The sequence below is a fragment of the Ranitomeya imitator genome, chromosome 6 (assembly GCF_032444005.1).
Source record: "Ranitomeya imitator isolate aRanImi1 chromosome 6, aRanImi1.pri, whole genome shotgun sequence".
Lineage (NCBI taxonomy): Eukaryota > Metazoa > Chordata > Amphibia > Anura > Dendrobatidae > Ranitomeya > Ranitomeya imitator.
This window is the reverse complement of record NC_091287.1, coordinates 399,484,937-399,499,361: the sequence shown is the minus strand read 5'-3', so window position 1 is coordinate 399,499,361 and position 14,425 is coordinate 399,484,937.

Here is a 14,425-nt window from a genome sequence, read left to right as displayed (position 1 = left end):
TGATAGACACCAAGCCAAGTCCAGAGGCATTTCCACTTCTCCTCCCAGACATAATTCTGAGGAAGTTCAGCTCTACCAGTTGTTCCTAAAACCCGGAACCAAAAATCCAGGTCCATTAACAAACCTCTCAAGACCTATATGTGCTGTATCTTTCTTTTCCAGGCGACACATACACTCCATCCAGTACCTGCCCAGCTGCAAGCCTACATGCTCCCTCTTCTGCCCAGAGCCATCATACAATGTACAAGTGACAGTACATCCGCATTCGTGTGTTGCTATCCGGGCCTATACATCCCCTTATAGTTAAAATCCTGCAGGGCCAGAAACTGCCGGGTAACGTGGGCATTGTTCCTCTTCTTCTCCGTCATCCATCTCAGTAAGGCATGGCCAGACACTAACCTAAATTTTCTGCCCAACAAATGGTACCTAAGAGCATCCAATTCTCACTTAATGGCCAGTCATTCTTTTCTCCACTATGGAGTTCTTCTCGTACGTGGACAGCTTCTGACCTAGGTAAATGAGGCACGGTGCATCTCCCTGTCAATCTCCTGGGGCAAGTCTGTGCCAGTCTGACATCCTACGTATGTGTCTGGACCACAAACTCCCTGGAAAAGTCCATTGCAACACTGGCTATCTACAGAGAGCTAGTTTCAGTTCCTGAAAGACTGCCTCAGCTTCCAAGGACCATTTATCCATTGCCAACTTCATACACTGCTCAAAAAAATAAAGGAAACACTTAAATAACAGAATATATCTCCAAGTAAATCAAACTTCTGTGAAATCAAACTGTCCACTCAGGAAACAACACTGTTTGACAATCAATTTCACATGCTCTTGTGTAAATGGAATAGACAACAGATGGAAATTATTGGCAATTATCAAGACACACTCAATAAAGGAGTGGTTCTGCAGGTGGGGACCACAGACCACATCTGAGTACTGTTATGGCTGGCAATCAGGCAACACAGCGTGCAGTAATCAGCGCACATACAGAGATCTGGCAATAACCAAAAACAATAGGACGAGCTCTGAGACGTGGAATCTCTGTAGACTGCAATACCTGATCTATCCTCACACAACTATAAGCAGCAGTGGATTGCGCCTATCACTACCTATGCAACTCGGCACTGCCTGAGGAGCTGACTAGCCTGAAGACAGAAATACAAGCCTGACTTACCTCAGAGAAATACCCCAAAGGAATAGGCAGCCCCCCACATATAATGACTGTTAGCAAGATGAAAAGACAAACGTAGGAATGAAATAGATTCAGCAAAGTGAGGCCCGATATTCTAGACAGAGCGAGGATAGCAAAGAGAACTATGCAGTCTACAAAAAACCCTAAAACGAAAACCACGCAAAGGGGCAAAAAGACCCACCGTGCCGAACTAACAGCACGGCGGTGCACCCCTTTGCTTCTCAGAGCTTCCAGCAAAAGTTAATAGCAAGCTGGACAGAAAAAACAGAAAACAAACTAGAAGCACTTATCTAGCAGAGCAGCAGGCCCAAGGAAAGATGCAGTAGCTCAGATCCAACACTGGAACATTGACAAGGAGCAAGGAAGACAGACTCAGGTGGAGCTAAATAGCAAGGCAGCCAACGAGCTCACCAAAACACCTGAGGGAGGAAGCCCAGAGACTGCAATACCACTTGTGACCACAGAAGTGAACTCAGCCACAGAATTCACAACAGTACCCCCCCCCTTGAGGAGGGGTCACCGAACCCTCACCAGAACCCCCAGGCCGACCAGGATGAGCCACATGAAAGGCACGAACAAGATCTGGGGCATGGACATCAGAGGCAAAACCCCAGGAATTATCTTCCTGAGCATAACCCTTCCATTTGACCAGATACTGGAGTTTCCGTCTAGAGACACGAGAATCCAAAATCTTCTCCACAATATACTCCAATTCCCCCTCCACCAAAACAGGGGCAGGAGGCTCCACAGATGGAACCATAGGTGCCACGTATCTCCTCAACAACGACCTATGGAATACATTATGTATGGAAAAGGAGTCTGGGAGGGTCAGACGAAAAGACACCGGATTGAGAATCTCAGAAATCCTATACGGACCAATAAAACGAGGTTTAAATTTAGGAGAGGAAACCTTCATAGGAATATGACGAGAAGATAACCAAACCAGATCCCCAACACGAAGTCGGGGTCCCACACGGCGTCTGCGATTAGCGAAAAGCTGAGCCTTCTCCTGGGACAAGGTCAAATTGTCCACTACCTGAGTCCAGATCTGCTGCAACCTGTCCACCACAGAATCCACACCAGGACAGTCCGAAGACTCAACCTGTCCTGAAGAGAAACGAGGATGGAACCCAGAATTACAGAAAAATGGAGAGACCAAGGTAGCCGAGCTGGCCCGATTATTAAGGGCGAACTCAGCCAACGGCAAAAATGACACCCAATCATCCTGGTCAGCGGAAACAAAACATCTCAGATATGTTTCCAAGGTCTGATTGGTTCGTTCGGTCTGGCCATTAGTCTGAGGATGGAAGGCCGAGGAGAAAGATAGGTCAATGCCCATCCTACCACAAAAGGCTCGCCAGAACCTCGAGACAAACTGGGAACCTCTGTCAGAAACAATATTCTCAGGAATGCCATGTAAACGAACCACATGCTGGAAGAACAAAGGCACCAAATCAGAGGAGGAAGGCAATTTAACCAAGGGCACCAGATGGACCATTTTAGAAAAGCGATCACAGACCACCCAAATGACCGACATTTTTTGAGAAACGGGAAGGTCAGAAATGAAATCCATCGAAATATGTGTCCAAGGCCTCTTCGGGACCGGCAAGGGCAAAAGCAACCCACTGGCACGTGAACAGCAGGGCTTAGCCCTAGCACAAATTCCACAGGACTGCACAAAAGCACGCACATCCCGTGACAGAGATGGCCACCAGAAGGATCTAGCAACCAACTCCCTGGTACCAAAGATTCCTGGATGACCGGCCAGCACCGAACAATGAAGTTCAGAGATAACTTTACTAGTCCACCTATCAGGGACGAACAGTTTCTCGGCCGGACAACGATCAGGTTTATTAGCCTGAAATTTCTGCAACACTCTCCGCAAATCAGGGGAGATGGCAGACACAATGACTCCTTCCTTGAGGATACTCGCCGGCTCAGATAACCCCGGAGAGTCGGGCACAAAACTCCTAGACAGAGCATCCGCCTTCACATTTTTAGAACCCGGAAGGTATGAAATCACAAAATCAAAACGAGCAAAAAATAACGACCAACGGGCCTGTCTAGGATTCAAGCGCTTGGCAGACTCAAGATAAGTAAGGTTCTTATGATCAGTCAAAACCACCACGCGATGCTTAGCACCCTCAAGCCAATGACGCCACTCCTCGAATGCCCACTTCATGGCCAGCAACTCTCGGTTGCCCACATCATAATTACGCTCAGCAGCAGAAAATTTCCTGGAAAAGAAAGCACATGGTTTGAACACTGAGCAACCAGAACCTCTCTGTGACAAAACCGCCCCTGCACCAATCTCAGAAGCATCAACCTCGACCTGGAACGGAAGAGAAACATCAGGTTGACACAACACAGGGGCACAGCAAAAACGACGCTTCAACTCCTGAAAAGCTTCCACGGCAGCAGAAGACCAATTAACCAAATCAGCACCCTTCTTGGTCAAATCGGTCAATGGTCTGGCAATGCTAGAAAAATTACAGATGAAGCGACGATAAAAATTAGCAAAGCCCAGGAATTTCTGCAGACTTTTTAGAGATGTCGGCTGAGTCCAATCCTGGATGGCCTGAACCTTAACCGGATCCATCTCGATAGTAGAAGGGGAAAAGATGAACCCCAAAAATGAAACTTTCTGCACACCGAAGAGACACTTTGATCCCTTCACGAACAAGGAATTAGCACGCAGTACCTGGAAAACCATTCTGACTTGCTTCACATGAGACTCCCAATCATCTGAGAAGATCAAAATGTCATCCAAGTAAACAATCAAGAATTTATCCAGATACTCACGGAAAATGTCATGCATAAAAGACTGAAAAACAGATGGAGCATTGGCAAGTCCGAACGGCATCACCAGATACTCAAAATGACCCTCGGGCGTATTAAATGCCGTTTTCCATTCATCTCCCTGCCTGATTCTCACCAGATTATACGCACCACGAAGATCAATCTTAGTAAACCAACTAGCCCCCTTAATCCGAGCAAACAAGTCAGAAATCAATGGCAAGGGATACTGAAACTTAACAGTGATCTTATTAAGAAGGCGGTAATCAATACACGGTCTTAGCGAACCATCCTTCTTGGCTACAAAAAAGAACCCTGCTCCCAAAGGTGACGACGATGGGCGAATATGTCCCTTCTCCAGGGACTCCTTCACATAACTGCGCATAGCGGTGTGTTCAGGTACGGACAAATTAAATAAACGACCCTTAGGGAATTTACTACCAGGAATCAAATCGATAGCACAATCACAATTCCTATGCGGAGGTAGGGCATCAGACTTGGACTCTTCAAATACATCCTGAAAGTCCGACAAGAACTCTGGGATGTCAGAAGGAATGGATGACGAAATAGACAAAAATGGAACATCACCATGTACTCCCTGACAACCCCAGCTGGTTACCGACATAGAGTTCCAATCCAATACTGGATTATGGGTTTGTAGCCATGGCAACCCCAACACGACCACATCATGCAAATTATGCAGTACCAGAAAGCGAATAACTTCCTGATGTGCAGGAGCCATGCACATGGTCAGCTGGGCCCAGTACTGAGGCTTATTCTTGGCCAAAGGTGTAGCATCAATTCCTCTCAACGGAATAGGACACCGCAAAGGCTCCAAGAAAAATCCACAACGTTTAGCATAATCCAAATCCATCAGATTCAGGGCAGCGCCTGAATCCACAAACGCCATGACAGAATACGATGACAAAGAGCACATTAAGGTAATGGACAAAAGGAATTTGGACTGTACAGTACCAATAACGGCAGAGCTATCGAACCGCCTAGTGCGTTTAGGACAATTAGAAATAGCATGAGTAGAATCACCACAATAGAAACACAGTCTGTTCAGACGTCTGTGTTCTTGCCGTTCTACTTTAGTCATAGTCCTGTCGCACTGCATAGGCTCAGGTTTACTCTCAGACAATACCGCCAGATGGTGCACAGATTTACGCTCGCGCAAGCGACGACCGATCTGAATGGCCAAGGACATAGACTCATTCAAACCAGCAGGCATAGGAAATCCCACCATTACATCCTTAAGAGCTTCAGAGAGACCCTTTCTGAACAAAGCCGCTAGTGCAGATTCATTCCACAGAGTGAGTACTGACCACTTCCTAAATTTCTGACAATATACTTCTACATCATCCTGACCCTGGCATAAAGCCAGCAGATTTTTCTCAGCCTGATCCACTGAATTAGGCTCATCGTAAAGCAATCCCAGCGCCTGGAAAAATGCATCAACATTACTCAATGCAGAATCTCCTGGTGCAAGAGAAAACGCCCAGTCCTGTGGGTCGCTGCGCAAAAAAGAAATAATAATCAAAACCTGTTGAATAGGATTACCAGAAGAATGAGGTTTCAAGGCCAAAAATAGCTTACAATTATTTCTGAAGCTCAGGAACTTAGTTCTGTCACCAAAAAACAAATCAGGAATCGGAATTCTTGGTTCTAGCATCGATTTCTGATCAATAGTATCTTGAATCTTTTGTACATTTACAACGAGATTATCCATTGAGGAGCACAGAGCCTGAATATCCATGTCCACAGCTGTGTCCTGAAGCACTCTAATGTCTAGGGGAAAAAAAAGACTGAAGACAGAGCTAAGAAAAAAAAATGATGTCAGGATTTCTTTTTTCCCTCTATTGGGAATCATTGGTGTGGCTCCTTGTACTGTTATGGCTGGCAATCAGGCAACACAGCGTGCAGTAATCAGCGCACATACAGAGATCTGGCAATAACCAAAAACAATAGGACGAGCTCTGAGACGTGGAATCTCTGTAGACTGCAATACCTGATCTATCCTCACACAACTATAAGCAGCAGTGGATTGCGCCTATCACTACCTATGCAACTCGGCACTGCCTGAGGAGCTGACTAGCCTGAAGACAGAAATACAAGCCTGACTTACCTCAGAGAAATACCCCAAAGGAATAGGCAGCCCCCCACATATAATGACTGTTAGCAAGATGAAAAGACAAACGTAGGAATGAAATAGATTCAGCAAAGTGAGGCCCGATATTCTAGACAGAGCGAGGATAGCAAAGAGAACTATGCAGTCTACAAAAAACCCTAAAACGAAAACCACGCAAAGGGGCAAAAAGACCCACCGTGCCGAACTAACAGCACGGCGGTGCACCCCTTTGCTTCTCAGAGCTTCCAGCAAAAGTTAATAGCAAGCTGGACAGAAAAAACAGAAAACAAACTAGAAGCACTTATCTAGCAGAGCAGCAGGCCCAAGGAAAGATGCAGTAGCTCAGATCCAACACTGGAACATTGACAAGGAGCAAGGAAGACAGACTCAGGTGGAGCTAAATAGCAAGGCAGCCAACGAGCTCACCAAAACACCTGAGGGAGGAAGCCCAGAGACTGCAATACCACTTGTGACCACAGAAGTGAACTCAGCCACAGAATTCACAACAGAGTACCAATGCTTTTGGGCTGATGTTTTGGTCACTTTTGAATGTTGGTTGTGCTTTCACACTCGTAGTAGCATTAGACAGACTCTACAACCCACACAAGTGGCTCAGGTAGTGCCTCTCATCCAGGATGGCACATCAATGCGAGCTGTGGCAAGAAGGATTGCTGTGTCTGTCAGCGTAGTGTCCAAAGGCTGGAGGCGCTACCAGGAGACAAGCCAGTACACCAGGAGATGTGGAGGGGGCCCTAGGAGGGCAACAACCCAGCAGCAGGATCGCTACCTTAGCCTTTGTGCAAGAAGGGACAGGAGGAGCACTGCCAGAGCCCTGTAAAATGACCTCCAGCAGGCCACAAATGTGCATGTGTCTGCACAGTTAGAAACCGACTATGAGGATGGTCTGTGTGCCCGACGTCCACAGATGGGGGTTGTGCTCACAGCCCAACACCGTGCAGGACTCTTGGCATTTGCCACAGAACCCCAGGATTGGCAAATTTGCCACTGGTGCCCTGTGCTCTTCACAGATGAAAGCAGGTTCACACTGAGCACGTGACAGACGTGACAGTCTGGAGACACCGTGGAGAGCAATCTGCTGCCTGCAACATCCTTCAGCATGACCGGTTTGCCAGTGGGTCAGTAATGGTGTGCAGTGGCATTTCTTTGGAGGGCCGCACAGCCCTCCATGTGCTCACCAGAGGTAGCCTAACTGCCATTAGGTACCGAGATGAGATCCTCAGACCCCTTGTGTGACCATATGCTGGTGTGGTTGACCCTGGGTTCCTCCTAATGCAGGACAATGCCAGACCTCATGTGGCTGGAATGTGTCAGCAGTTCCTGCAAGATGAAGGCATTGAAGCTATGGACTAGCCCGCCCATTCTCCATACCTGAATCTGATTGAACACATCTGGGGCATCATGTCTTGCACCATCTACCAACGTCACGTTGCACCACAGACTGTCCAGGAGTTGGCGGATGCTTTAGTCCAGTTCTGGGATGAGATTCCTCAGGATACCATCCGCCGCCTCATTAGGATTATACCCAGGCGTTGTAGGGAGGTCATACAGGCATGTGGAGGCCACACACACACTACTGAGCATAATTTCCTTGTCTTGAGGCATTTCTACTGAAGTTGGTTCAGCCTGTAACTTAATTTTCCACTTTGATTTTTGAGCATCATTCCAACTCCGGACCTCTGTGGGATATTAGTTGTGATTTACGTTGATAATTTTTAGGTTTTATTGTTCTCAACCCATTCCACTATGTAATGAATAAAGATTTACAACTGGAATATTTCATTCAGTGATATCTAGAATGTGGGATTTTAGTGTTCCCTTTATTTTTTTGAGCAGTGTACCTATCAGGAGATCTGTCAGAAGGGCTGCTATTTTAGTGGGAACACAGAGGGATTTTGATATTGACCCAAATAATACGGAATGTGTTTATATAGGCCACTACTGGGTGAGAGTGACCTCTCTGATTAAACAAGTATTTGGCATACATACAACTTGATCCTAGGGTGCGCATACTGGGCCTTCTGGGGGTGGGGGTAGATTTAAGATCCCCTGTGGCTACCGCCATTCTGAGAATACGGTTTCTGGCCAGGAAATTGTTAGCATTGCAATGGTTAGACCATAATCCCCCAACATTGGAGGAATTGAAAGCTAAAATTAATAATACCATATGTCTGGAGAGAGGTACTTGCATTTCATGGAACTCAATGAAAATGTTTATAAATATATGGGAACGGTGGCTGGTCACTCCTGGGATGGCATCTGTGGACCTACTCAGAATAACTGTACTAGATCGGTTGGCTATTTTGCCTTTTTGAATATTGGATGTTAAGGACATATAGATACCAATTACTTTCTGTTCGTAAACTTGTTTGTGAACATACAACCAATACTAGTTTTGTTATGATCCCTGTATTTAATAACGTGTCACCAGTCTTTGGGAAAATTTTCATTTGAAAAAAATTGATAACTTTGGCATGGAATACCTTGGCAGGTATAGCACTATATAAACTTTAAGGGTTAAATTTGTTTATTAAATTTATTGTGTTTGTACTATATTGTGTAATGTATGTAATTGTTTATAAAAATCAAATAATCAATAAAAATTTTCTGATTTAAAAAAGAAGGGCTGCTATCAGATCATCAGCATTCTGGGGATCTTCCTGGGCAACCCAGCATTGAAGCAGCCTCAGCAGAAACTATGAATCGGTCCATCACTAGTCTGTCCACCATATGGCTGGGGAAGAAGTCTCAGGCTGCAATCATCTTTGCACCAAGTGTAGGTGGTCAAACATCTGGGACTGGGGACATTTGTCCCTTTGGTAACCCCAGTGATGCACCCGTTGTGTCCTGACTGCCAGTGCTACACCTGAGCCAAAAATCTCTGCCTTCAGCTTGGAGAGTCAGGACATAATATGTGTTCTGTGGTTCCCCAGTCAGCTATGGTGCAAGAACCTCCACCCACTACTCCGGAGGCAATATCTCCCTGTCAGCTATGCTCTCGAACACCGCTAGGAACGCCTGGACATCGTTACTTGAAGTCATCTTTTGTAATGCTTCTCTTACAGTCTTCTTCTCTTGGGTCTCATCACATTGCCGTGGGACAGGGCGGTTTTCTGGACCCAGACAACTTCTGCCAGAAGATCCTTCTGCTGTTGAATCTTTTGTTGATGCTGCTGTTGTTGGATCTGCTGAATTAAGTCTGTTGGGCTCCCGCTGGGCCTGCTGCTGCAGGACCAGTTGCTCGACAACCTCCTGCATTTTGTCCAACGGTGCTTTTTCTGCTGCAGCTGCCTTTTCTCAGGACATATGGATTTACCTAGCAATCGCTTGTGCGCTTTGGGATTTATGCACTCTTTCTTTACCAATTTATGGATTCACTCTCTGGTAGCGTTCACACAGGCACCAAGTTTCTCGGTGCAAGTTGAAAGTTTTACAACTCAAACTTTCCAAACGAAAGCAAAACAGCCTTTTCCGGCAAAAAATATCAAACAGAAAATAAACAAACTAATATCATGGTGTTCCAGAAAAGAAAGCAGAAACCCACTGGCAATCCTACCTTTATGATAGACAACCGTCCACTTACTGAAACCAACAGGTACACCTACCTGGACCTAGAACTCAGCCAGTCAGGGAGCTTCAAGCAAGCCATAGAGTCACTAAAAGACAAGGCATCCAAAGCCTTCTATGCCATCAAAAGGCGTCTGTACCACCTCAAGGCACCAGTAACCGTATGGCTAAAAATTTTTGACTCCATCATTGCCCCAATATATACGGTAGTGAGGTCTGGGGCCCAGTCTCATATCCAAACTGGTCAAAGTGGGACGCTGGGCCGACAGAAATATTCCACCTAGATTTCTGCAAGCATCTTCTCCAAGTCCATCGAAGCACATCAAATAGCGCCTGCCGAGCAGAGCTGGGCAGATTCCCACTACACATCGCAATAAAGAAGAAGGCGCTGTCATTCAAGACTCATCTACAAAGTAGCAGTCTCAGCTCCTACCATCACAAAGCCCTCCTACACCAGGAAGCCTCCCAAGAAAAAGTACCCAAAGCCAGTCTGACCAAGCCATCAACCTCCATGACATGACAAAAGGTGAAATCCAGAAAACGGTACACAAAGTCAAAGAGGAATATCTCAACATCTGGAGGAACGACATAAACAAATCCAAGAAACTCACAATATACCGGAATCTACAGAGGGAGTACAAACTGGCCCCATATCCAGAGAAACTAGAAAACCCCAAAGATCGACAGATCCTGAGCCGGTACAGACTGAGCGCACACTGCCTACTCATCGAATCCGGGCGGCACCGACAGAACTACAAGCCCCGAGAGAGCAGACTCTGCCAGCAGTGCCCCCAGGAGGCCGTGGAGGATGAGGCCCACTTCCTGCTGAGGTGCCCCAAATATTCCGCAGTGAGTGACACTCACTTCAAGAGACTGTCTGATCTCCTCCCAGACTTCACTTCCAAGGAGGAGGAAGAGAAACTACCGATAATACTGGGGGAAGAGGAAAGTGCAGTGGCCGTAGCAGCGGAATATGTCAGTGCCTGCCACAGACTAAGAGGAGCCTGATATGTCATGGACTCCCGTACCCCAACACTGGACATATCCCTATCCCCCAACTAAAGAGCCTGATATGTCATGGACTCCTATACCCCACCCTGGAAACATCCCCTATCCTCTAAAAGGAATTTGATATACCCTGGACGTCTATATGCCTCCCTCCCCCACCCCCGTATTTTTACCATATGCTTTGGCAATGCTAATGTCAAGGTGAAAATATATATCTTTATACTCTTTTGTACTTTTATATATTCTTATGCTGTGAAACAATAAGTTTTTCCCCTTCATGCTTATTAATGTATATGTAACTATTTAAGATGGCTGCCAGTATTCACCTTTGCCCCAGATTCGCCCTGCTGAAGAAGCAAGTTACACATTCCGGAAGGACAAGTATAATTTCTCTGGAAATGATACTTAAAGCGATGTGGACAAGATGTGGACAAAGGAAGATTCATCAGATGATGTCAGAGCCAACCAGAAGGACTGAATACTAGATACATTGCTTAACCCCTGCATATCCCCGCCCTCTGCGCACCTTCCCCCAATAGATCATGTAGTGCTGTGTATTAGGAAATAAAGTTAGTTGCTGTGACGTTCCCACTACGTGTGGACACACGAGCATGCAATGAGTTTGAACCAGCATTGTGTCTGACTCATTCTTATCCGGTACCAACATGCTCTTAATCTGATTTGGAATGACTGGTGGATGAAGGGTATTGTCGTGACGACCCCGACACTAACATGTACTTAGTCCTGCCAATAAAGCTCATTTGAATTGTAGCAGTAATGGCTTCACAGAGCTGTCTCATCCTTTCAAAAGTATACCCAGACTTATTTAGCCACTGGCAGGAGCTGACCAGTATACAGCAAGTCTTTGACCTTCACTTAGAGAGCCAAGTCTCAGAGGTCATTCTGCTTCTCTCCCCAGGCAGTTCAGCTTCTCTTTTAACACAACTGAATCTCCTGGATTGGAGGATTTGAATGACCAGTCCCACCCTGCTCTACCAGTTGTTCCTAAAACCCGGACCCAAAAATCAAGGCTCATTAACAAACCTCTCCGCACCTATCCGTGCTGTAGCCTTTTTCTCCATGTTTCACATCACCGAGGCTAGGCACCTTGCAGACACTTAGGCTGCTCTCACACTAGCAGTATTTGGTCAGTGTTTTACATCAGTATTTGTAAGCCAAAACCAGGAGTGGAACAAATAGAGGAAAAGTATAATAGGAAAATATGCACCATTTCTGCATTTATCACCCACTCCTGGTATTGGCTTTCAAATACTGATGTAAAACACTGACCAAATACTGCTAGTGTAACTAACCACCGATCGACCAAACCACTGCACGACCAGCTCTATCCTCACCCATCCCTTGTAGATTGTGAGCCCTCGCGGGCAGGGTCCTCTCTCCTCCTGTACCAGTTATGACTTGTATTGTTTAAGATTATTGTACTTGTTTTTATTATGTATACCCCTCCTGATATGTAAATCGCCATGGAATAAATGGCGCTATAACAATAAATAATAATAATAATAATAATAGTGTGACGGCAGCCTTACACTCCCATCCTGCACCTGCCCAGCTGCAAGCCTATAGTAAGCTGAAGAGCTGCCATACTTGCAGCTGTTGAGTTTGGGTTAGCTATACAAAGTAGTACCACCTTGCATCAAGCAGCAAATTTCGACAGTTTTTTTTTTTTTGGATGAAATCTGTCATGTCCAAAAATACTATTTGCTTGTAAATATATGGTTAATCTGCACTCAGGCAGGATTTTACCATTATTTACCTGCAGATTAACACTATATCTACAGGTAAACAGGGCTTTTAAAAATGACAGTTTCCCTTTAATATTACAATAGAGGAAATTTTGTGGGTATCATCTGCGCTGCTGTACAAAAGGCAATACAAGCGTGTAGAAAGTAAAGGATGGTTTTATTTCCCCAACGCGATTCGAAGTCAAGGAGTCCTGTAGACTTTGAAATGCGTTGAGGAAATAAAACCATCCTTTACTATCTACACGCCTGGATTGCCTTTTGTACAGCAGCGCAGATACCCACAAAATTTCCTCTATTATAATACTATGATTCGGTCATTTGTTTGACCTGTGGCTCTGCTGCAGCTGTTTCGGATGAGTCTGTATGCTTGATATCGTGAAATATCAGGTGAGTGCAAACTAATCAAAAAAACCTTGATTAATCATCGGATAAGACCCTATTGGCGCTTTTCTCTCCTGTAGCGTTTCTTTGAGTTTCCCTTTAATAACATAGCTTGTGAAGGTAGTGTCAAATGCCACTATACTACGTATCTCAATCATTCTTATGTGGCTAAGAACGCCCTCCTAAACTTTCAGCAATGGACAGGCTTTACTGAGTGATTTGCAGAGTTAAAACTTGCAGGAATTCCACCTTCCATATCGTGGTCCATCGATAGAAGCAAATGGTTCCATTATGCATCAGAAAACAGGGAGGAAGTGTTATTTTGAGATCAAGCATTGGCAGATCATAAGGGACACGTCACCTTCTCAGCCACTTCAAAAAGGGCCGCCAGATTTGTGAGTAGAGACAACGGTGGCATCAACGATATCATCCCACCTATATTTATATTAGAGCTCATATTTATGTAACAAAGAATGTAGAAAGAGCTGCTTCTAAATCTTGCTCGCTGCTCTGGGGCTGTTGGAGACCCACATGGACAATCTCAGAGGAAAAGTTGGATGTGTTCCTCGGTTATACTGGCGAGCATAGAAAGCTGCATGCTTGGTTGCTTACGTGCTGACAGACGTTGATACATCAAAGGGTTGACTATTGGATAGCTATGCTATAAAATCAAAATGGGGAACTTTTCTTCCTTATACAAAGAAGGTGAATTTGGCGTGTTACCAGGATAAGCCAGCTTTCACCTAGCTGATGCCTGCTGGCCGTAAGGCTTCTGTCCACTTCATCTCCTATGCCAGCGCTACTGCTACAAAGTGTCCTCAGTAGCAGCCAATACAGTTTCTTGAGCAGATGGACCAATTTTTTTCTTTAATCTGCTGCACCAACCTAACCATAAGCAAATTGGGATGCCCGAACAACCAGGTTCAGTCACATCTGGACTGTGCATTTTCTCCGGCAGATACCCTGAGCCCTGACTCCATGAACTTCTGGGTCTGCACATAGGCCTTGATGTGTATAAACACCGGAGGGCACCTGCTCCCTAAAATCTTTGAGGTTTGGACTGGTTTTATTTTTCCTTTCGGATAGTGCAGTGTTTCTAAACACAGGCTGTTTACAACTTCCATTTAGCTTCCATAGCTATATATGTGATGTCACTGACATTACTAAGTTTAGTCTTTTCTATAAAGAGGACCTGTCACGAGGTCAAAGGTTTTTGCACTTATTTTATTTTCGCTGCTCTTGAGTATTATAATTCTCTTTTATATGGGCCATATGGTTTCAGAGATATGGACCTTTTTATTTAGCTCTAATGTTTATAGCCTTTTTCAAAGGGGCAATGCTCAAAGGATTATCTTGAGAACCATATGGTGGGTGAAAAAAAACAAAACTCTGGAGCAGTAGGAATAAAAAATGAGAGAAAAACTAGCCACTTTTCACCTGGTATCACAACCTCTTTAACCTCTTAAAGGTCTAGGGGTATTTCAGATTCGATTTTTTGCTCCCCTGCTTTGCACGGCCATAACTTTTTTATTTTTCCATCAATATGGCCATGTGAGGGCTTGT